Source organism: Panthera uncia, assembly GCF_023721935.1.
Source record: "Panthera uncia isolate 11264 chromosome A1 unlocalized genomic scaffold, Puncia_PCG_1.0 HiC_scaffold_17, whole genome shotgun sequence".
Lineage (NCBI taxonomy): Eukaryota > Metazoa > Chordata > Mammalia > Carnivora > Felidae > Panthera > Panthera uncia.
In genome coordinates, this window is record NW_026057577.1 from 116718624 (window position 1) to 116743645 (window position 25022).

Genomic DNA, 25022 nt, shown 5'->3' on the forward strand with positions numbered 1-25022 from the left:
AAATTTTAAGTGAATTAATCAATAAGTTTTTACCTGAATCATTGAGTCTTTACACTGTTAAAATCTATCAGAAAAATGGCATAACTTTCTACTTGCTTTAAAATCTGTAGTATGGCCACAACATGATGTAGCATGCCTTAGCTAGAACACATTAATTTTAAAACAAGAAAATTTGCATTCTTCTAAATTGCCCAAATTTTATAATTTTTAAATGTTTACTTATTTATTTTATTTTTTAATATGAAATTTATTGTCAAATTGGTTTCAATACAACACCCAGGGCTCATCCCAACAGGGCCCTCCTCAGTGCCCATCACCCACTTTCCCTGCCCTCCCACCCCCCATCAACCCTCAGTTTGTTCTCAGTTTTTAAGTTTCTTATGGTTTGGCTCCCTCCTGCTCTAACTTTTTTTTTCCTTCCCCTCCCCCATGGTCTTCTGTTAAGTTCTCAGGATCCACATAAGAGTGAAAACATATGGGATCTGTCTTTCTGTGTATGACTTATTTCACCTAGCATAACAGTCTCCAGTTCCATCCACATTGTTACAAAAGGCCATATTTCATTCTTTCTCATTGCCACGTAGTATTCCATTGTGTATATAAACCACAATTTCTTTACCCATTCATCAGTTGGTGGACATTTAGGCTCTTTCCATAATTTGGCTATTGTTGAAAGTGCTGCTATAAACATTGAGGTACAAGTGCCCCTATGCATCAGCACTCCTGTATCCCTTGGGTAAATTCCTAGCAGCGCTATTGCTAGTTCATAGGGTAGGTCTATTTTTAATTTTTTGAGGAACCTCCACACTGTTTTCCAGAGTGGCTACACCAGTTTGCATTCCCACCAACAGTGCAAGAGGGTTCCCATTTCTCCACATCCTCTCCAGCATCTATAGTCTCCTGATGCGTTCATTTTAGCCACTCTGACTGGCGTGAGGTGATATCTCAGTGTGGTTTTGATTTGTATTTCCCTGATGAGGAGTGACATTGAATATCTTTTCATGTGCCTGTTGGCCATCTGGATGTCTTCTTTAGAGAAGTATCTATCTATTCATGTTTTCTGCCCATTTTTTCACTGGGTTATTTGTTTTTCAGGTGTGGAGTTTGGTGAGTTCTTTATAGATATTGGATACTAGCTCTTTGTCTGATATGTCATTGCAAACATCTTTTCCCATTCCGTCGGTTACCTTTTAGTTTTGTTGTTTGTTTCCTTTGCAGTGCAGAAGCTTTTTATCTTCATGAGGTCCCAATAGTTCATTTTTGCTTTTAATTCCCTTTCCTTTGGAGATGTGTCAAGTAAGAAATTGCTGCGCCTGAAGTCAGAGAGGTTTTTTCCTGCTTTCTCCCCTAGGATTTTGATGGTTTCCTGTCTCACATTCATGTCCTTTATCCATTTTGAGTTTATTTTTGTGAATGGTATAAGAAAGTGGTCTAGTTTCATTCTTCTGCATGTTGCTGTTCTCCCAGCACCATTTGTTAAAGAGACTTTTTTCCATTGGATATTCTTTCCTGCTTTGTCAAAGATTAGTTGGCCATACTTTTGTGGGTCCAATTCTGGAGTCTCTATTCTATTCCATTGGTCTATGTGTCTGTTTTTGTGCCAATACCATGCTGTCTTGATGATTATAGCTTTGTAGTAGAGGCTAAAGTTGGATTGTGATGCCTCTGTCTTTGGTCTTCTTCTTCACTATTACTTTGGCTATTCGGGGTCTTTTGTGGTTCCATACAAATTTTAGGATTGCTTGTTCTAGCTTCAAGAAGAATGCTGGTGCAATTTTGATTGGGATTGCATTGAATGTGTAGATAGCTTTGGGTAGTACTGACATTTTAACAATATTCATTCTTCCAATCCATGAGCATGGAATGTTTTTCCATTTCTTTATATCTTCTTCAATTTCCTTCATAAGCTTTCTATAGTTTTCAGCATACAGATCTTTTACATCTTTGGTTAGGTTTATTCCTAGGTATTTCATGCTTCTTGGTGCATTTGTGAATGGGATCAGTTTCTTTATTTGTCTTTCTGTTGCTTCATTATTAGTGTATAAGAATGCAACTGATTTCTGTACATTAATTTTGTATCCTGCGACTTTGCTGAATTCATGTATCAGTTCTAGCAGACTTTTGGTGGAGTCTATTGGGTTTTCCATGTATAATATCATGTCACCTGCAAAAATTGAAAGCTTGACTTCCTCTTTGCCAGTTTTGATGCCTTTGATTTCCTTTTGTTGTCTGATTGCTGATGCTAGCACTTCCAACACTATGTCAAACAACAGCGGTGAGAGTGGACATCCCTGTCGTGTTCCTGATCTCAGGGGGAAAGCTCTCAGTTTTTCCCCATTGAGGATGATGTTAGCTGTGGGGTTTTCATAAATGGCTTTTATGATGTTTAAGTATGTTCCTTCTATCCCGACTTTCTCGAGGGTTTTTATTAAGAAAGGGTGCTGGATTTTGTCAAAGGCCTTTTTTGCATCGATTGACAGGATCATATGGTTCTTATCTTTTCTTTTATTAATGTGATGTATCATATTGATTGATTTGAGAATGTTGAACCAGCCCTGCATCCCAGGAATGAATCCCACTTGATCATGGTGAATAATTCTTTTCATATGCTGTTGAATTCTATTTGCTAGTATCTTGTTGAGAATTTTTGCATCCATATTAATCAGGGATACTGGCCTGTAGTTCTCTTTCTTTGCTGGGTCTCTATCTGGTTTGGGAATCAAAGTAATGCTGGCTTCATAGAATGAGTCTGGAAATTTTCCTTCCCTTTCTATTTTTTGGAACAGCTTGAGAAGGATAGGTATTATCTCTGCTTTAAATGTCTGGTAGAATTTCCCAGGGAAGCCATCTGGTCCTGGACACTTATTTGTTAGGAGATTTTTGATAACTGATTCAATTTCTTTGCTGGTTATGGGTCTGTTCAAGTTTTCTATTTCTTCCTGTTTGAGTTTTAGAAGTGTGTGGGTGTTTAGGAATTTGTCCATTTCTTCCAGGTTGTCCAGTTTGTTGGCATATAATTTGTCATAGTATTCCCTGATAATTGCTTGTATTTCTGAGGGATTGGTTGTAATAATTCCATTTTAACTCATGATTTTATCTATTTGGGCCATCTCCCTTTTCTTTTTGAGAAGCCTGACTAGAGGTTTATCAATTTTGTTTATTTTTTCAAAAAAAAACAACTCTTGGTTTCATTGATATGCTCTACAGTTTTTTTTTTTAGATTCTATATTGTTTATTTCTGCTCTGATCTTTATTATTTCTCTTCTTCTGCTGGGTTTGGGGTGTCTTTGCTGTTCTGCTTCTATTTCCTTTAGGTGTGCTGTTTGATTTTATATTTGGGATTTTTCTTTTTTCTGGAGAGAGGCCTGGATTGCAATGTATTTTCCTCTCAGGACTGCCTTCGCTGCATCCCAGAGCATTTGGATTGTTGTATTTTCATTTTCATTTGTTTCCATATATTTTTTAATTTCATCTCTAATTGCCTGGTTGACCCATTCATTCTTTAGTAGGGTGTTCTTTAACCTCCATGCTTTTGGAGGTTTTCCAGACTTTTTCCTGTGGTTGATTTCAAGTCTCATAGCATTGTGGTCTGAAAGTGTACATGGTCTGATCTCAACTCTTTTATACTTATTAAAGGCTGTTTTGTGACCCAGTATGTGATCTATCTTGGAGAATGTTCTATGTGCACTCGAGAAGAAGGTATATTCTGTTTGGCATGCAGAGTTCTAAATATATCTGTCAAGTCCATCTGATCCAATGTATCATTCAGGGCCCTTGTTTCTTTATTGATCCTGTGTCTAGATGATCTATCCACTGTTGTAAGTGGGGTATTAAAGTCCCCTGCAATTACCACATTCTCATCAATAAGGTTGCTTATGTTTGTGATTCATTGTTTTATGTATTTGGGGGCTCCCATTTCAGCACATAGACATTTATAATTGTTTTCTCTTCCTGATGGATAGACCCTGTAATTATTATATAATGCCCTTCTTCCTCTCTTGTTACATCCTTTAATTTAAAGTCTAGTTTGTCTGATATAAGTATGGCTAGTCCAGCTTTCTTTTGATTTCCAGTAGCCTGACAGATAGTTCTCATTCCCTCACTTCCAATCTGAAGGTGTCCTCAGGTCTAAAATGAGTCTCTTGTAGACAGCAAATAGATGGGTCTTGTTTGTTTGTTTGTTTGTTTGTTTTTTATCCATTCTGATACCCTATGTTTTTTTGGTTGGAGCATTCAGTCCATTTACATTCAGTGTTATTATAGAAAGATATGGGTTTAGAGTCATTGTGATGTCCTTTGGTTTCATGCTTATAGTGACATCTCTGGTACTTTGTGGTCCTTGCAACATTTCACTCACAGAATCCCCCTTAGGATCTCTTGCAGGGCTGGTTTAGTGGTGATGAATTCCTTCAGTTTTTGTTTGTTTGGGAAAACCTGTATCTCTCCTTCTATTATGAATGACAGACTTGCTGGATAAAAGATTCTCAGCTGCATATTTTTTTTTTCTGTTCATCACATTGAAGATTTCCTGCCATTCCTTTCTGGCCTGCAAAGTTTCAGTAGATAGGTCTGCTACTATTCTTATGTGTCTACCTTTGTAAGCTAGAGCGTGTTTATCCCTACCTGCTTTCATAATTTTCTCCTTATCCTTGTAATTTGCCAGTTTCACTATGATATGTCATGCAGAAGGTCGATTCAAGTTACGTCTGAAGGGAGTTCTCTGTGCCTCTTGGATTTCAATGCCTTTTTCCTTCCCCAGATCAGTGAAGTTCTCAACTATGATTTGTTCAAGTACACCTTCAGCCCTTTTCTCTCTCTCTTCATCTTCTGGAATTCTTGTTACAGATATTGTTCCGTTTGATTGCATTGCTTAGTTCTCTAATTCTCCCCTCATACTTCTGGATTTTTTTTCTTTCTTTTTCTCAGCTTCCTCTTTTTCCATAATTTTACTTTCTAATTCATCTATTGTCTTCTTTGCCTTTTCAGTCTATGCTATGGCTGCCTCCATTTTATTTTGCACCTCATTTATAGCATTTTTTAGCTCCTCATGACAAAAATATGGAACTTCACGAATTTGTATGTCATCCTTGCACAGGGGCCATGCTAAACTTCTCTGTATCGTTCCAATTTTAGTATATGTGCTGCCAAAGTGAGCACGTTTATTTATTTAGAGAGAAGAGAGGATGTGAGCAGGGGATGGGCAGGGAGAGAGAGGGAGAAAGAATCCCAAGCAGGCTCTGTTCTGTCAGCACAGAGCTCGAAGTGGGGCTTGAACTCACAGTGAGATCATGACCTGAGCTGAAATCAAGAATTGGATGCTTAACCAAATGAGACACACTGCTGTCCCCAAAATTGCCCCAATTTTGAGTGAAATTATCATTTCTATGAAATATCATCTGTATCACTGTTTATATTAACATCCATGGCATGATTTTCCCAATATTTCAATGGTAGATGTCTATTAACACTATAATATTTTATATAATATGTGTACTACAAAATAGATTGTAGTAGAATTGCCAAATATTGACCAATATTTCAAAATTGACAAATCCAGTGTTTTGTTTTTGCTTCTATGTCTGGGTATGTGCTAGCATTTGTGTGTGTGTGTGTGTGTGTGTAGCTCTAGAAAAGTTATCAACAGAGTAGGTTGTGAAGAGAAAATGCTAAGGGCACCTGGGTCGCTAATCAGTTAAGCGTCTGACTCTTGATTATGGCTCAGGTCATTGTCTCATGGTTTGTGAGTTTGAGCCCCGCATCAGGCTCCACGCTGACAGCACAAGAGCCTGCTTGGAATTGTCTTTTCCTTTCTTTCCTCCCGTCTCTCTCTCTTTCAAAATAAATAAAATAAACTTAAAAAGAGAGAAAGAAAATACTAAAGGTAAACAAAATATTGGAAGTTATCATTGTAAATTTTTATGAAATTTTAGAAAGCATATATATTTTAGTATATAAACTTCTGTTTATATAAAAGGAATATATAAAAATGCTGCATTAATAGGGGAAACCATGGCGATAGATACTTTAAAATATCATTTTTGGAAACAAAATAGATTTATTTTGTTAGAGTACAAAATAATTCTAGATCATTAGTGGTATTCTATTATTAAATTTTTTTTATACTTTCAGGTGATCATGAGGCCTCATTCCTCTTTTCTGAGTGACTGAAGCGACTAAAATAAATCTCTCTCTCTTCCATTCTTTGTCTCTCTCTCTCTGTCTCTCTCCCTCTGTCTCTCTCTCTCTCTCTTTATATATATATATATATATATATATATATATATATATACATACACACACACATACACACACATACATATACACACATATATGTAAATGAAAATCTATCATTTAATTACAAAGCAGAAATTCAATACTTAGAAAAAAAGAGTCAACTAAACTATAAAAACTCAGTAGACCATGTTCAGTCTTAGTGTATACACAGTGTGGCTAGCAAAATCTTTCATAAAAATCTTTGTGAGAAGTAGTCTACAATTGTTTTGTTATGAAACATAAGAAAGAATAATCCTCTCTATATTTTACATATAAAATGTGGAATATTTTATAGGTTATACTGGATTCGAAGTTATGTTAAGTCACATGGAGGTCCCAGCTCAGCCAATCCATTGACCTTTGAGAGCTGTCCATTCTCTAATTGCTTCTCATTCCTCCAAAGGTTGATCTGATAATAAAAATCGGGTATGGGGGGGGGGAGTACTTACAATCTAGAGAGAAATTTACTAAAGTGTAATATAATATTATTTAAAAATTTATTTAGTCTTTATTTGTTTTTGAGAGAGAGAGAGACAGAGTGTGAGTCGGGGAGGGGCAGAGAGAGAGGGAGACACAGAATACGAAGCTGGCTCCAGACTCCAAGCTGTCAGCACTGAGCCTGACACAGGGCTCAAACTCACGAGCTATGAGATTGTGACCTGAGCCAAAGTCAGACACTCAACTGACTGAGCCACCCAGGTGCCCCTGTAATATTATTATTTTAAAAATAGAGAACAATTGCTGACAACCCTAGAGTCCCGCAATTTTAGGAAAATAATTTGGCATGCACAGATAGAAAGGGTTTTACTTCAAAATACATATTCTTCTTTCATTTAAAGAAGTCAAAGGACGTGTCAAACCTTGGTTAAGCTTATTTGTCAAACCTACTGAATATTTTTTTTCTAGGGCTTGTACTTCTCATACTGAAGGGGCTCTTTTAAGAAATGCTTTCTGGTTAAATATGGGTTAGATGCTCTTCGTGGTTCCTAGGTATCATATGAGAGAGCACTGGTCTCACGCTCATTATGGCCCAATGGTAGGTATCAGAAGTTATCAACTGCTTGTGTAGTATGATTCCAGTGCCCAGAAATTCAGTGATTGTCTAAAATTTTCAGAAGAGGTGAGATCAATTTAAATGTTTTCTTGGTTTGTTATAATTGGTTACATATATCTAACTTCTGACAAAATGTTCTAAGTGTCAACATGGCAAAGCTATTTTATTTGTATGTAGGCAGTGCTTATTAATCATCCAGAAGGCCTGTGTCAGATCTTGGGATGGGTGAAAAAACAAATAATTTAAGCCTCACTTTCTCTACTTTCTTAACCTTATAGACTCACTGTAACATTTCTCTAAGAAATACAATTTTATTCCATAAAGCATTTGTGTATATTAGTTTCTTCGTTTGTTCCTCACAATATGCCTTTGATTTTCCCAGCTGACACGAGACCCAAAGGGTCAGAACTATGTTACTCAACTTAGAATAACCCATGGCCAAGCACATGTCTTATAACGGCACCCGTTAAATATTGGAAGAATGAAAGAATTAATGAACAAATGAATGAGCTCACAGGATGTCAAAAAAGTTCAAGGAAGTTAAGCAACTTACCAAGTGACCAGAGAGGCTGTGAACAGGAGGCAAAGGGTTGGATAGCGTGAAGATCTGAGCACACAGAAGATAGGCTAAAGGCCCCTGAAAAACAAGTCCCAGACACAGTTTCAGAAGAATTAGGATAAAATCCCCAAAGTCTTACTTATTATTTGGAGCAGGGGTAACATTTTGTGCAAACCTTGTACGACATCAAGAGATAAATTTGAGACTGATTTTGGGTAAGGTTTTACATGGCAAGGCTTACCAGATAAGAGCCTATATACTTTTCTAGAAATAAAAAGTGACTTCAAAATATGTATCTCAAATAATATTTTAGAGTTCTGGGGCAATGTATGGTGATTTGTGATTTTCACATATAGACCAGTGTTATGGTTGAAACTTGTTGAAAAATGGCTCAGTGAAAAGGATGGTGGAAGCCAAACCCCAGTAAGTACAGGTGAAAATGGTTTCTTATAGAAAAGGTTGGGAAGGCAGAGAAGCCAAGGGTGGGTATGTGGGCGATATGACAGAAGACTTTCTGTTGAAGATGGAAGATCCTTGAATAAGCTCATATGTGTAGTAGCCACTTGAGAAGGGAAAGGGAGTGTAACAGGCTAGGCAAAGAATGATTGGTAGAGAAAGGTCAAGTGTAAATAGGAAAGGATGGGATTGATTCTAGGGCAAAGGTAGAGGTATATCCATATATTGGATGAAAGGAGAGGTTCCTCTTCCACTGAGAAAAGAGTATGAATAGTAAGAAATTTGGTTATTAAACAACTTAATAATGATGGTTATGTCAGCAACAGCAGGGACCACTGGGGAGGAGGGATAACGAATGGGTAGGGGCTGACTGGGAATTGTAGCATCACAATTTGTTTCTGAGAAGAAAATAACAAAATCCTTTTGTTGTTGGTGTTAGAATGCTGAGAAGGAGGAAGACTCAAGGAGGCTAGAAGAAAATGCAAAAATTTGAAATAACTGTTTAGGAATAAGTAATATTTTTATATGTATTAAGTAAAGTAGCTGTGACCTCTACACTTGTCAGGCATCACTGAGGGACCAACCAATTCTGAAAAGCATGAATTCATGGTTAATCTATAAGCAAGGCCAATCCCAACATGGTCTGATTCCTGACTATGCATATCTTACACATTTATTTCTTTGTCCCTGCACTGTTGGAATTCTATGATCTAGTTCTACTGAATTTCCTTACAGTTTCCAAATGAGCAATTCTCTCTCATACTTTCATGTTGCTCCCTGTGTTTCAAATTTTCTTTTTGCCATGTTTCATCTATTTAGCTTTCATGCTTCAAGATACTATTCCATCTCTCATCAGTTTCTGAAACTTCTTGAGATTAGGGAGCATATCTTGGTGCACTCATCACAAAGAGTCCCCGGCACATAACAGGTTGATGCATCGTAGGCTCATCATACCACATTGTTTTGTGCCTTGATTGGAGAAATTTAAGCTGGTTGCCTTAGGGGTGGTGGACACTTCAATCACTGATTGTTGGGCCTTACTCCTTGTGTATATATTTGATTTCTCCTTTAATACTGTGGGAGATGCATGGGATTTCTGAAGAATCACCTAACTTCTATAGCCCTGCAGGCATTGTACACTTGTCAAGCTGTTTATTATCAGAAAAACACTTTTTTTTAGAATTGGTCCAAATATGACTTTATTTTCCTATTACAGTTCTTTAGGAATTCCCCACTATTGCTTCCAGAATAAAATCTAAATGCTATTTGGTGAGTTCCATAGCTCTTCACTTCAGCCTCTCTTTTCATTCATAGGGCTTATATTTTTCTTAAATGCCCTGGCTTCCCATCACACAAAATTGACTTTCCCTCAAAATACAATGGCATTTCATATCTTAGAAACTTTATGCTATGCCTCAGCCTTATTCTCTGTGAAATCCTACTCTAAACTGCAACTCAAATAAAATATCTTACTCTGTGAAGCCCATAGGCAACGTCGCTCACTCTTCTCAACTCAAGGTTAATTATTCCCTTTTAGGGAAGATCTTAGGGCCTTACCTATGTCAGAATCAATTAGGTATATGTCAGGCTTTCTGAAAACATCATTAAATATTTGAGGGCAAAGATGTACTATGATTTGTTTTTGTTGCAAGCATTCAGTACCTGGTGAATTGTATAATCAAAGCTTTAAAGCTAGAGGTTCTAACCCAAACCTTTGACATGAGCTTTGAATGGTTACAGCTCCTTAATTTCTTTATAGAATATGGTTCACAACACTCAGTGTCAAATCATAGACTAAATGAAAATACTTGAACATTAAGCATAGGGATAGATGGAGGAATCACGGTAGCTGGGATGTTATTTATCACACAGTTATAGGGTTCTGGATACTTTCCCCAGTATTCTCTAACTTGCCACATCATTTTCAAGCAAAATAGAACTGTGACCCTTGGAATCTCTCAAGTTCTTTCATTTTCCCCATGTGAAAGTATTACAGCATATTTTAAAGATAAATTTTTATGAACTCTGATAAACCCCAAGGGCCTTTTAATCTCTTTATGATAATATGGAAAAGCTCCATGTCTTTTAAAGTAATATTATCCACAATTCAATGAAAGTACAACTGACTTGTATGATTTTTATGTTACAACAGGTTATAAACTGTCCCTGTCCTTTGATTGATACGAATTGCTGTAACATGAGAAAATTAAATATTTTTGTTCAATTTTCCTCAATGCAAAATAGTCTTTGTCTTTTAATAAATACATATTGACTTACTGTTAAGTGCCTTTTAGTGTTTAAGTGCTTAGGATCCTTCAGTGAAAAAAAGAGAAAAAATGTTCCCATTCCTATGAAGTTTCTATTTTATGGAGAGGCATACAGAAATAAACACAATAAAAAGTAAATTACATAATATTATGAAATCGCAAGTTTTATGTAAAAGAAAAAAAAAGGAAAAGCAAGGTAAGAGGATCAGGAATGTGAGAGCATGGGTGTTGGGTAGTGTTGGGAGAAAGCAGTTTGTAGTAATAGACCAGGTGGTTAGGGAAGGCCTCAGTGAAATGAAACTTTGAGCCAAGACTTAAATAAGGGATAATGGCAGATGTTGTTGGTAAGTCTTATGGTTTCATCCAAATTTAGACAATCCTTATTTAATACATGTTACATACTCTCCAGCCAAGATTACTATATTCACAGTCCGTCTTCTCATAAGTATAAAAATTAGTTGTGTTCTATCATTTCAAAATAGCAAAAGCCAAATTAGTATTTCCAGTTCAAGACCTGTGTTTCTTCTTTGTCACCCTATTTTCCTAGAAAAAAAATCAGAAAATGCCCTTGTGCATGTACATATATCTTTTAAAAGTCATTGATGGCAATAGATTTTCATGTTTGAGATGTTCACATTAGGGAAAAGCTCTGACAGAATATGCCTTTTGATTTTGAAATGGCCTAGATATATCAAAAACAGTGATTGGGCCACCATACATTGCTCTAACCAAAAGGATTTATAGAGCTGATTCTGCACAATTTCCATCCTCTTACTGACCTTTTAAATGTACTATGCTGTTATCAAAAATGTATTTGATACTGAACAACAAATATTTTTAAGAAAGCCTGAGTGTGAGTCACTACATAAAACTTTTATTCATGTCTAAACTCACAAAGTGCAAAGCATGGCAAAAAATGCATACTCACCATTTTCAAAATCTTAAACATCTACTGATATTACACACTAGAGTTTCATTTTAAGTACATTATTTAGAAACATTTTTCAGTACTGTTGAACAGTCTGTGGACAAGGACCTAAAGATGTTAATGTAGTGACATTATCATTCCAACTTCTTTTGGCATTAGGTAGGAGAATGTTCAAAGTTTTAATATATCTTTTACAATTGTACAGCTTAAGAAAGTAAGAAACAATTACTGATAAAGGAAATGTGAAATGCCTGATGAATTCAACGGGAACACAAATGGAAATATAAAAGAGATAATCATTAAAAGTAGACAGCAGAGATTGGCCTTTGGACAACTAGGATAATTGTGAATATCTGTACATAGATAATTTGTTTACTGCCATTTATTGTGTTCATATTTGAAGATTTATATAAATTACCCTTTAATTTAAAAATGGAAATATTTTAACTGTATATACACAAATATAATTTTATATGTATGTATATAGATAGATCTATTCCTATACTATATCATTTCTTATAATAATATACCTTTACAATAGTCCTAAAATATTTCACTTAAGTTACACATTAAAGATTTTGATGAGAAATAATTGTCATACATGGAGATAAGTCCTGTATTTAGGCTGTGCTACATAACTATAGTAAGATAGAGGTTCCGGAAGATGGCGGCGTAGGAGGACGCGGGGCTCACAACGCGTCCTGCCGATCACTTAGATTCCACCTACACCTGCCTAAAGAACCCAGAAAACCGCCAGAGGATTAGCAGAAGGGAGTCTCCGGAGTCAAGCGCAGACTAGAGGCCCACGGAAGAGGGTAGGAAGGGCGGCGAGGCGGTGCGCGCTCCACGGACTGGCGGGAGGGAGCCGGGGCGGAGGGGCGGCTCGCCGGCCAAGCAGAGCCCCCGAGTCTGGCTGGCAAAAGCGGAGGGGCCGGACGGACTGTGTTCCGACAGCAAGCGCGACTTAGCGTCTGGGAGGTCAGAAGTTAACAGCTCTGCTCGGAAAGCAGGAAGGCTGGAGGACAAAGGGAGGGAGAGCTGCTGAGCCCCCGGACGGCAGAGCTCAGCTTGGCGGGGAACAAAGGCGCCAGCGCCATCTCCCCCGCCCATCCCCCCAGCCAAAATCCCAAAGGGAACCAGTTCCTGCCAGGGAACTTGCTTGCTCCCCGCAAACACCCAACTCTGTGCTTCTGCGGAGCCAAACCTCCGGCAGCGGATCTGACTCCCTCCCGCTGCCACAGGGCTCCTCCTGGAGTGGATCACCTAAGGAGAAGTGAGCTAAGCCTGCCCCTCCACCCCCCGTGCACCTTGCCTACCCACCCCAGCTAATACGCCAGATCCCCAGCAACACAAGCCTGGCAGTGTGCAAGTAGCCCAGACGGGACACGCCACCCCACAGTGAATCCCGCCCCTAGGAGAGGGGAAGAGAAGGCACACACCAGTCTGACTGTGGCCCCAGCAGTGGGCTGGGGGCAGACATCGGGTCGGACTGCGGCCCCGCCCACTAACTCCAGTTATACACCACAGCACAGGGGAAGTGCACTGCAGGTCCTCACCACGCAAGGGACTCTCCAAAATGACCAAACGGAAGAATTCCCCTCAGAAGAATCTCCAGGAATTAACAACAGCTAATGAACTGATCAAAAAGGATTTAAATAATATAACAGAAAGTGAATTTAGAATAATAGTCATAAAATTAATCGCTGGGCTTGAAAACAGTATACAGGACAGCAGAGAATCTCTTGCCACAAAGATCGAGGGACTAAGGAACAGTCACGAGGAGTTGAAAAACGCTTTAAACGAAATGCAAAACAAAATGGAATCCACGATGGCTCGGCTTGAAGAGGCAGAGGAGAGAATAGGTGAACTAGAAGATAAAGTTATGGAGAAAGAGGAAGCTGAAAGAAAGAGAGATAAAAAAATCCAGGAGTATGAGGGGAAAATTAGAGAACTAAGTGATACACTAAAAAAAAATAATATACGCATAATTGGTATCCCAGAGGAGGAAGAGAGAGGGAAAGGTGCTGAAGGGGTACTTGAACAAATTATAGCTGAGAACTTCCCTGAACTGGGGAAGGAAAAAGGCATTGAAATCCAAGAGGCACAGAGAACTCCCTTCAGACGTAACTTGAATCGATCTTCTGCACGACATATCATAGTGAAACTGGCAAAATACAAGGATAAAGAGAAAATTCTGAAAGCAGCAAGGGATAAACGTGCCCTCACTTATAAAGGGAGACCTATAAGACTCGTGACTGATCTCTCCTTTGAAACTTGGCAGGCCAGAAAGGCTTGGCACGATATCTACAGTGTGCTAAACAGAAAAAATATGCAGCCGAGAATCCTTTATCCAGCAAGTCTGTCATTTAGAATAGAAGGAGAGATAAAGGTCTTCCCAAACAAACAAAAACTGAAGGAATTTGTCACCACGAAACCAGCCCTACAAGAGATCCTAAGGGGGATCCTGTGAGACAAAGTACCAGAGACATCACTACAAGCATAAAACATACAGACATCACAATGACTCTAAACCCATATCTTTCTATAATAACACTGAATGTAAATGGATTAAATGCGCCAACTAAAAGACATAGGGTATCAGAATGGATAAAAAAACAAGACCCATCTATTTGCTGTCTACAAGAGACTCATTTTAGATCTGAGGACACCTTTAGATTGAGAGTGAGGGGATGGAGAACTATTTATCATGCTCCTGGAAGCCAAAAGAAAGCTGGAGTAGCCATACTTATATCAGACAAACTAGACTTTAAATTAAAGGCTGTAACAAGAGATGAAGAAGGGCATTATATAATAATCACAGGGTCTATCCACCAGGAAGAGCTAACTATTATAAATGTCTATGCGCCAAATACCCGAGCCCCCAGATATATAAAACAATTACTCATAAACATAAGCAACCTTATTGATAAGAATGTGGTCATTGCAGGGGACTTTAACACCCCACTTACAGAAATGGATAGATCATCTAGACACACAGTCAATAAAGAAACAAGGGCCCTGAATGATACATTGGATCAGATGGACTTGACAGATATATTTAGAACTCTGCATCCCAAAGCAACAGAATATACTTTCTTCTCGAGTGCACATGGAACATTCTCCAAGATAGATCATATACTGGGTCACAAAACAGCCCTTCATAAGTTTACAAGAATTGAAATTATACCATGCATACTTTCAGACCACAATGCTATGAAGCTTGAAATCAACCACAGGAAAAAGTCTGGAAAACCTCCAAAAGCATGGAGGTTAAAGAACACCCTACTAACGAATGAGTGGGTCAACCAGGCAATTAGAGAAGAAATTAAAAAATATATGGAAACAAACGAAAATGAAAATACAACAATCCAAACGCTTTGGGACGCAGCGAAGGCAGTCCTGAGAGGAAAATACATTGCAATCCAGGCCTATCTCAAGAAACAAGAAAAATCCCAAATACAAAATCTAACAGCACACCTAAAGGAAATAGAAGCAGAACAGCAAAGGCAGCCTAAACCCAGAAGAAGAAGAGAAATAATAAAGATCAGAGCAGAAATAAACAATATAGAATCTAAAAAAAACTGTAGAGCAGATCAACGAAACCAAGAGTTGGTTTTTTGAAAAAATAAACAAAATTGACAAACCTCTAGCCAGGCTTCTCAAAAAGAAAAGGGAGATGACCCAAATAGATAAAATCATGAATGAAAATGGAATGATTACAACCAATCCCTCAGAGATACAAACAATTATCAGGGAATACTATGAAAAATTATATGCCAACAAATTGGACAACCTGGAAGAAATGGACAAATTCCTAAACACCCACACTCTTCCAAAACTCAATCAGGAGGAAATAGAAAGCTTGAACAGACCCATAACCAGCCAAGAAATTGAATCGGTTATCAAAAATCTCCCAACAAATAAGAGTCCAGGACCAGATGGCTTCCCAGGGGAGTTCTACCAGACGTTTAAAGCAGAGATAATACCTATCCTCCTCAAGCTATTCCAAGAAATAGAAAGGGAAGGAAAACTTCCAGACTCATTCTATGAAGCCAGTATTACTTTGATTCCTAAACCAGACAGAGACCCAGTAAAAAAAGAGAACTACAGGCCAATATCTCTGATGAATATGGATGCAAAAATTCTCAATAAGATACTAGCAAATCGAATTCAACAGCATATAAAAAGAATTATTCACCATGATCAAGTGGGATTCATTCCTGGGATGCAGGGCTGGTTCAACATTCGCAAATCGATCAACGTGATACATCACATTAACAAAAAAAAAGAGAAGAACCATATGATCCTGTCAATCGATGCAGAAAAGGCCTTTGACAAAATCCAGCACCCTTTCTTAATAAAAACCCTTGAGAAAGTCGGGATAGAAGGAACATACTTAAAGATCATAAAGGCCATTTATGAAAAGCCCACAGCTAACATCATCCTCAACGGGGAAAAACTGAGAGCTTTTTCCCTGAGATCAGGAACACGACAGGGATGCCCACTGTCACCGCTGTTGTTTAATATAGTGCTGGAAGTTCTAGCATCAGCAATCAGACAACAAAAGGAAATCAAAGGCATCAAAATTGGCAAAGACGAAGTCAAGCTTTCACTTTTTGCAGATGACATGATATTATACATGGAAAATCCGATAGACTCCACCAAAAATCTGCTAGAACTGATACATGAATTCAGCAAAGTTGCAGGATACAAAATCAATGTGCAGAAATCAGTTGCATTCTTATACACTAACAATGAAGCAACAGAAAGACAAATGAAGAAACTGATTCAATTCACAATTGCACCAAGAAGCATAAAATACCTAGGAATAAATCTAACCAAAGACGTAAAAGATCTGTATGCTGAAAACTATAGAAAGCTTATGCAGGTAATTGAAGAAGATATAAAGAAATGGAAAGACATTCCCTGCTCATGGATTGGAAGAATAAATATTGTCAAAATGTCAATACTACCCAAAGCTATCTACACATTCAATGCAATCCCAATCAAAATTGCACCAGCATTCTTCTCGAAACTAGAACAAGCAATCCTAAAATTCATATGGAACCACAAAAGGCCCCGAATAGCCAAAGTAATTTTGAAGAAGAAGACCAAAGCAGGAGGCATCACAATCCCAGACTTTAGCCTCTACTACAAAGCTGTCATCATCAAGTCAGCATGGTATTGGCATAAAAACAGACACATAGACCAATGGAATAGAATAGAAACCCCAGAACTAGACCCACAAACGTATGGCCAACTCATCTTTGACAAAGCAGGAAAGAACATCCAATGGAAAAAAGACAGTCTCTTTAACAAATGGTGCTGGGAGAACTGGACAGCAACATGCAGAAGGTTGAAACTAGACCACTTTCTCACACCATTCACAAAAATAAACTCAAAATGGATAAAGGACCTGAATGTGAGACAGGAAACCATCAAAACCTTAGAGGAGAAAGCAGGAAAAGACCTCTCTGACCTCAGCCGTAGCAATCTCTTACTCGGCACATCCCCAAAGGCAAGGGAATTAAAAGCAAAAGTGAATTACTGGGACCTTATGAAGATAAAAAGCTTCTGCACAGCAAAGGAAACAACCAACAAAACTAAAAGGCAACCAACGGAATGGGAAAAGATATTTGCAAATGACACATCGGACAAAGGGCTAGTATCCAAAATCTATAAAGAGCTCATCAAACTCCACACCCGAAAAACAAATAACCCAGTGAAGAAATGGGCAGAAAACATGAATAGACACTTCTCTAAAGAAGACATCCGGATGGCCAACAGGCACATGAAAAGATGTTCAACGTCGCTCCTTATCAGGGAAATACAAATCAAAACCACACTCAGATACCACCTCACGCCAGTCAGAGTGGCCAAAATGAAGAAATCAGGAGACTATAGATGCTGGAGAGGATGTGGAGAAACAGGAACCCTCTTGCACTGTTGGTGGGAATGCAAATTGGTGCAGCCGCTCTGGAAAGCAGTGTGGAGGTTCCTCAGAAAATTAAAAATAGACCTACCCTATGACCCAGCAATAGCACTGCTAGGAATTTATCCAAGGGATACAGGAGTACTGATGCATAGGGGCACTTGTACCCCAATGTTTATAGCAGCACTCTCAACAATAGCCAAATTATGGAAAGAGCCTAAATGTCCATCAACTGATGAATGGATAAAGAAATTGTGGTTTATATACACAATGGAATACTACGTGGCAATGAGAAAAAATGAAATATGGCCTTTTGTAGCAACGTGGATGGAACTGGAGAGTGTGATGCTAAGTGAAATAAGCCATACAGAGAAAGACAGATACCATATGGTTTCACTCTTATGTGGATCCTGAGAAACTTAACAGAAACCCATGGGGGAGGGGAAGGAAAAAAAAAAAAGAGGTTAGAGTGGGAGAGAGCCAAAGCATAAGAGACTGTTAAAAACTGAGAACAAACTGAGGGTTGATGGGGGGTGGGAGGGAGGGCAGGGTGGGTGATGGGTATTGAGGAGGGCACCTTTTGGGATGAGCACTGGGTGTTGTATGGAAACCAATTTGACAGTAAATTTCATATATTAAAAAATTAAAAAAAAAAAAACAAAAAAAAACTATAGTAAGATAATTAATTCTTCATCATTTATTTGTTAGAGTTTCATTTTGTTTTTTAATAGCTTTGTTACTGATTTTATTGAAGGGCTTAAAAATTCACCTTGGGTATGTGTCATCAATGATCGACGATGATCATTCCCACATAAAGTATGGAGATACAGCTAGTGCAACAACTTTTGATGGTGTATAATTCTGGATACATCCCTGAGGGGTGCATCTTTTATTTAACATCACATGTAATATTTATCTTTTATATGATTCTTAGCAGAATAGTTCCCTGTGATGTTGCTTCAAAACCAAGGTTTTGGCAATAAACAGAAAGGATTTGAAATATGGTTCCACTTCTTCCAGCTTGGATAAAATTTAGTTAAATTACCTAATTTCCGTAACTCTTCGATTGCTCATATGTGAAATGGAGATAATTGGATAACAATCTTGATGCTCTTTGAGGGTTAAATGTAAGCACTTAGAATTAATCAATATATAATAGCTATGATTCCTCGTATTACAAAATCCATGTAGCAGCATAATTTCCAAATCTGTTTCTGATGACAGGGAATTAGCTGATGCTATCTGTCCACACTCCTCTGTTACCAATCTTTATCCTCTGCACCAGGAATGAGAATACAGCTCCCTGATTTAGGAATACTTAATCTTGACCTTTTGGATCTCCCCTGGTATACAAAAGTGAGAACCACAGCACTATTGTCTTTTGCCAACTTTCTTCTTTTCTAACCATCAATTGTATTTTTCTCTAAGTATGTGAATAAATTTCCTTTTGACTTTTCTATGGAAAAATAGAGGTGATCGTTTTAGAAAAGATAAATTGCAAATTAATCCCTATTCTATGGCACTATTGAATTGCTGGTTTAGTTAAAATATAAATACTTCCCTTCTTACATTTTTGTTTTTATAGCTTTAAAATTAACCTAAGTCTAAAGTGGAAACATATATATATAAATACTTCCCTATTGCACAAGTTGTTGAAAATTTATAAAATATAAATTATTTGCAGTGATTCAAACATGATAGAAACAATTTTATTGCTTAGTCATAGTTTTTAAGAAGACAAAAATTTCACGTTGTCATTGTTGTCTGTACTTTCATTTTCATAGTAATCTCCTCAAATTTTCAATTGGACATCCAAGAGGGGAGACAAATCAGAAAACTGGGGACAATAAGAAAGGGAAAGAACGTGGTTTTCATTCCGAGTTTAACAGTATCGACAGTCATATGCCTTAAGTAAAAAGAACTGGAATAAAGCGTGCATGGGAGATATTTACGTGCCATGAAGTCATCACTTACTTGAAGTAAACTAATTATTTGAAAGCCTGCATTGAAGTACAAACCAATCAATTGCTCTTGGATATTTTCCTGGAACAGTATTTTTTTTCCATTAACAAATGTAGTAAGTGATAACATAAGGAAGCTAAACAGAAAACTACCATATCTGAGTGAAATCTATTAGGAAATTAGGGCATATGTATGGGTAATGGATTTACCGAAATTGAGTTTTGGCCATGACTCAAAAGGCCAGGCTTAACAGTTGCCAGATTGCCACCTGTGCCCTATATACCACAGGTGTTCAGGCCTTCAGAACAGCTCTTCTTCCTAATGATTTCTAGGCCAGCAGTGCTCCCACACACCCAGCATGAGCTCATGCACTGAATCGATACTCACTCTGGACATTGACATTCACCTTGACTTTGAACACTTTCTAATGTCCTTTTTAAAAGTAATAACATAATAAAAGTACAAGCTCTGTAGCAGTTAGAATCAGGTTCAGCTCTTATTATTAGAGATCCAAAATAACAACTAAAGTCCAGGTGTTAGATGGCAGCTTTGGGGTCATCAGGGACCCAGGCCATTGTTTCTCTCTGTTCCATCAACCTTAACCTGTGGCTTCCATTGTCAGGGTTACATTATAATCACGATTTGGCTGCTGGAACCCTCACCTCCATGACCTCATTTTAAAAGAAGGAAGAGCAAAAGGTGACTCCCCTCTTTGAGCCACTCCCCTTTCCTTCTTAAAAAGCTTTCTTGGAAGCCCCAGTGAAATACTTCTGTTTATATTTTATTGCCTACTTCTATCTATGAGGGAGCCTGAAAAATGCAATATGTAAGTAGAAACATTTCTGACACTATCAATATAAAGTTACTTTAAAGAAGAAAGGGTGAAGGGCTATTGGATAGGCGGCCTGGAGTTTCTGCCACACCCTTTTATGTTTAAACTAGATCAATTATCTAAGAATGTTTCAGCCAATTGGTAGAGCTAGTAGTATTTATATATGTCCATCTATATCTCTATATCTATATCTATATATATAGATGTAGATATATCTATATAGAGATATAGATATATGTTCTATAGATAGATATGCATCTATCTATCTATATATGTTCTATAGATATCTATCTATACCTATATATGTTCTATAGATGTATATCTATAGATAGATATATAGGTATAGATAGATAGATAGATATAAGCTAGTAGCTTATATAAATCTAGTAGCTTATATGTAGTTTATTTACAGCTATAACTTTTATATAGATGTGCCTTAGATGAGGGATACCATACATACATCTGTAATGTTCAGAGTTTAGTTTGCATAAGAACATAATGAAGATAGGGGCGCCTGGGGGGCTCAGTCGGTTGGGCGTCCGACTTTGGCTCAGGTCATGATCTCACGGCTTGTGAGTTCAAGCCCCGCGTCGGGCTCTGTGCTGACAGCCCAGAGCCTGGAGCCTGCTTTGGGTTCTGTGTCTCCCTCTATCTTTGCCCTTCCCCTGCTCATGCTCTGTCTCTCTCTGTCTCTCTCTGTCTCAAAAATAAATAACATTAAAAAAAAAGAACATAATGAAGATTTGTATAAAATACAGCTTCCAGAGATTCTGGTTCCATAGGCTGGCAAAGCTCAGAAATCTCTTTGGAAGTTCCTGAATGATCTTAGAATTATTGATGGCACCCCAGCTGCGTTGCTATGGAAAGCCTTCTTTTAGATATTTCTCAACAGTGCCAAGTCCAGAATTTCTATGGAGATTAAGAGTGGGAACCTCTTGAAGTCCCCTTCAAGGTGTATAGAGTGTTGGCTGCTGCAGAAGCAAAGAGTTTTCCATAAAATTTAGAACACACCTCTAGTCCACATCAAAGAATTGGGCAGGTGCAATTTATGGGTGGGGAGCATGAACCCTCTTTCCTGCCATTTGGTGCTGTCACTGTGAATCTTGCTTACCTTCTAATTCTAGACATTACAGCACATGAGAAATAAATCTCTGAAACACTTCAAACGCAGTCTTTGTTCTCTCTCTCTTTTTACCTTTCTGAGGTTCTTAATACTAGTAGAGTCACAGTTTAATTTGTCAGATGAGTGATAGCAAGAGAAGAAAGAACAGGTTGATCAACTGAAGAGAAAGCCAAGTCAATAACAATCCTAACCAAGCTAACTATCCAAATTACAGCTGGTAACAGACAAAAGGTAGATTCCTACCTGGATCTGACTTCAAAGCCATGTTCCTTTGACTCTGCCATACTTACTGATTCTTCTGTGGGAGAAGGAGGAAGACAAAACCAAAAACCTGATAGTCCCCTTCACCCTCCCTCAACCAGACTGTGACCGTCTCTTAACTCGTTGGTATAACAAGAAAGGAGGAGGTTGCAAAAGGAAAATGGAATAGGTCATAGGGCAGGGAGCCAGAAACTAATGCCAGTCTCATAAACATGCCTCCCCAAGAGAGTTCTCATCTCACTGTTCCCTTCAAGCCCTTGCTTCATTCATATCCCAGATTGTTTCCTTTAAACTTCCACTGCCATGTCAGTGTTCCTTCCACTTCTCAGACCTCCAGGCAGCACCCAACCACAGCTTTTAATCATGGGCTCGAATCAATCTTCATTCTTCTCCAACCTCTGTCACCTTCTCCCTAACCCCTTCCAGGGCTGATCCTAATTTGTTCCATCATTCTGGGTTCATACTTGCTTGCTTTCCATCTTACTGAGGTATGAGAAAATACAAATAAATGATACATAACCAGATTGATATTTAGCTTTAAACCTTTATTAGAAGAATCATTGAAATCCAACATGTTTAAATCCCTCATTTTTCTCACCAGAGAAAAAGGTGGTGTATACATCCATGTTGGTGCTCATGATAGACGTCAATAGCCATTGATACTAATTCCACTTCTGCTGCCACATGGACCAAATTGTTCTCACGTTGGTCTCCTGATGGGATGGATCAACACCAGGTGGTGCTTTGCTGCTCTGTTGACATTTCTCTTATGTTTATCCTTTTTATACTTGGTCTCTCACGTAGCTCTTAGTGAATCATTAGATGTTAGGAAGGCAGCATAGCATGGCTATTAAACTCTTTCCTCTGTCATTAACCAACTGCATAAATTTGTGGACATTATTTAAACTTTGAGCCTTGGATTCAAATATTAGAAAATTAGAACTACCAGATTAGCGTTTTCTGAATATGTAGAAAGATAACTCACAAAACGCAGTTGGCAGCTATATTACAAGATGCTATCCCCATACCAATTTTGTGATTTTATTAAGATCTTCTAAAGGTGGCATTTAATCCAGTGTTTCTAATGTTGCAGGTCTCTCTTAATTGGCTTCCTGACAGGGTGTACTGACAGAAAAAAAATTCAGGGCACGATCCCTCAAGACTGAGTTAGGAAATGTGCTATTAATGACATTGAATAGAATCACACTCAAGTTTAAAACTTACTCTACTTTGTCCCTGGGATTTCTTGACCTTCACAGAAAGTTTTATGTTCATTGCAGGAATTGCCCAGGGGTTAAGGCATGATCTCTGTCCTTCCTTCTCATTTGAGACTCTCCGTTCCAGAGCAAAGCACCAGTTCAGACACGTCCATCCTTTCTTTCTCTGAAGGCTGAGAGGCCTTGGTGTAAATGTTGTCTCTCCCAGCTGGTTCTGGCATGCCCAGACTTGTCAGAGTTTTCAGTAGGTATTAAGCTCCATCCACCTTTGGCACTTCATTATTTAATGCATATGTATTACTGGCTAGAGATATGCCAAGTGATTAAAATGTAGGGAAAAATGTAAATTGTTTATTTTAAAAATTGGAATACAAAATACTAGCACATGAAAACTACAGAGTGAAAGTTCAGAGGGACAAGAGAGAAACCACTGAAGAACTTTTGTATTCTAATTGGCCATGTGGAAGAGATGCTAAACCTTGAAGAATGAGCAGGCTTGTATGTAGTAAGTGACGTTCAGTGATGTGGATTTTCACAAAGGTGGAAAGGTACAATATAGCTTGGGAAGGTGTAAGAAGTTTTGTGAGAATACAAATAACTTAGTCATAAGAAAAGAGTACAGGTAAGAGTTTATTTCCACACTTTGGGAATGGAGACACGAGCTGCTCAAATCATAAACTAGAATGGTTTATTTAATCCAGGAGAGAATGCTAAGTCATGGGAGCCAGGGGATCATTTGACTAGAGATATGTTTTAGGAAGTTAATCTATCATTGATTCTGCCATTGATTTTCAGAAAACATTGGGGTAAAAGATATGAGAGTGTAAGCTGGCCAGTTAAAAATATAAGCTAATTGCAAAGGAGGAGGACTTTTGCTTTTTATTCTACATGTTTCTGTACTGTTTCAACTTTTATAAAGGGAATGTGTTTGTGTATTATTTGTGTATTTCCAACATTTAGCAGAGACTAAAAGAAAAGCAGAACAAACAAAAAGGAAATATTTCACAGTGATCTCCATGATTTTCAACCTAGCACTTGCTGAAGAGGTACCATAGAATTAAGTTATAATTATAAATAGGATGCCAATCATTTTAATTTAAAAATAATAAAAGGGTCGGCCCTGGGTAGCTCAGTTGGCTAAGCTTCCGACTCTTGATTTTGCCTGGGGTCATGATCTCACGATATGTGAGATCAAGCCCACATCACTTGGGATTCTCTCTCTCTCTCTCTCTCTCTCTCTCTCTCTCTCTCTCTGTCTGCCCCTCACCTGTTCGTGTGTGTGTGTGTGTGTGTGTGTGTGTGTGTGCATGCTCGCTCTCTCTCTCTCTCAAAATAAATAAATAAACTTGAAAAAAATAAAAATAATGAATGGAGATTCACTTAGTATTATGTTCTCTACTCCATTCGTGCTGTTGAAAATGGCAATATTTCATTCTCTTTTATGATTAATATTCCATTATGTGTGTGTGGAGATATATATATATATATATATATATATATATATATATATATATAATCTTCTTTATTCTTTCATCAGTCGGTAGATACTTTGGCTGTTTCCATTATTTGGCTGTTGTCAATAATGCTTCTATAAACATCGGATGCATGTATCCCTATGAATTAATATTTTTGTATTCTTTGCGTAAATACCTAGTAGTGCAATTGCTGGATCATAGGGTAGTTCTACTATTAACTCTTTGAGGAAACTCCATACTGTTTCCCAGAGTGGCTGTACCAGTTTGCACTCCGACCAAGAGTGCAAGAGTGGTCCCCTTTCTCCACATCCTCGCCAACATCTGTTATTTCTTGTGCTGTTGATTTTAGCCATTCTGACAGATGTGAGGTGATATCTTATTGTGGTTTTGATTTGCATTTCCCTGATGATGAGTGATGTTGAGCATCTTTACCTGTGTCGGTTGGCCATCTGTATGTCCTCTTTCGAGAAATGTCTGTTTGTGTCTTCTGCCCATTTTTTAATTGGATTGTTTGTTTTGGGGGTGTTGAATTCTATAAATTCTTTATATATTTTGGATACTAACCTTTTATTGGGTATGTAATTTGCAAATACTTTCCCCCATTCAGTAGGTTATATTTAATTTTGTTATTTCCTTTGCTGTGCAGAAGCTTTTTATTTTGATGTAGTCCCAATAGTTTATTT

General features: G+C 37.9%; 1 protein-coding gene and 1 non-coding gene across 2 annotated transcripts in view; one reads left to right on the forward strand and one right to left on the reverse strand.

Moving 5' to 3' along the window:
- HCN1 (hyperpolarization activated cyclic nucleotide gated potassium channel 1) overlaps window positions 1–25022 on the forward strand; it is a 392613-nt gene that overhangs the window by 164246 nt on the left and 203345 nt on the right. The gene's annotated exons all lie outside the window — the stretch shown is intronic.
- Window positions 5051–5157, reverse strand: LOC125935820 (U6 spliceosomal RNA). Its single transcript, XR_007461805.1, has one exon. It is a non-coding gene; the product is annotated as a U6 spliceosomal RNA (small nuclear RNA).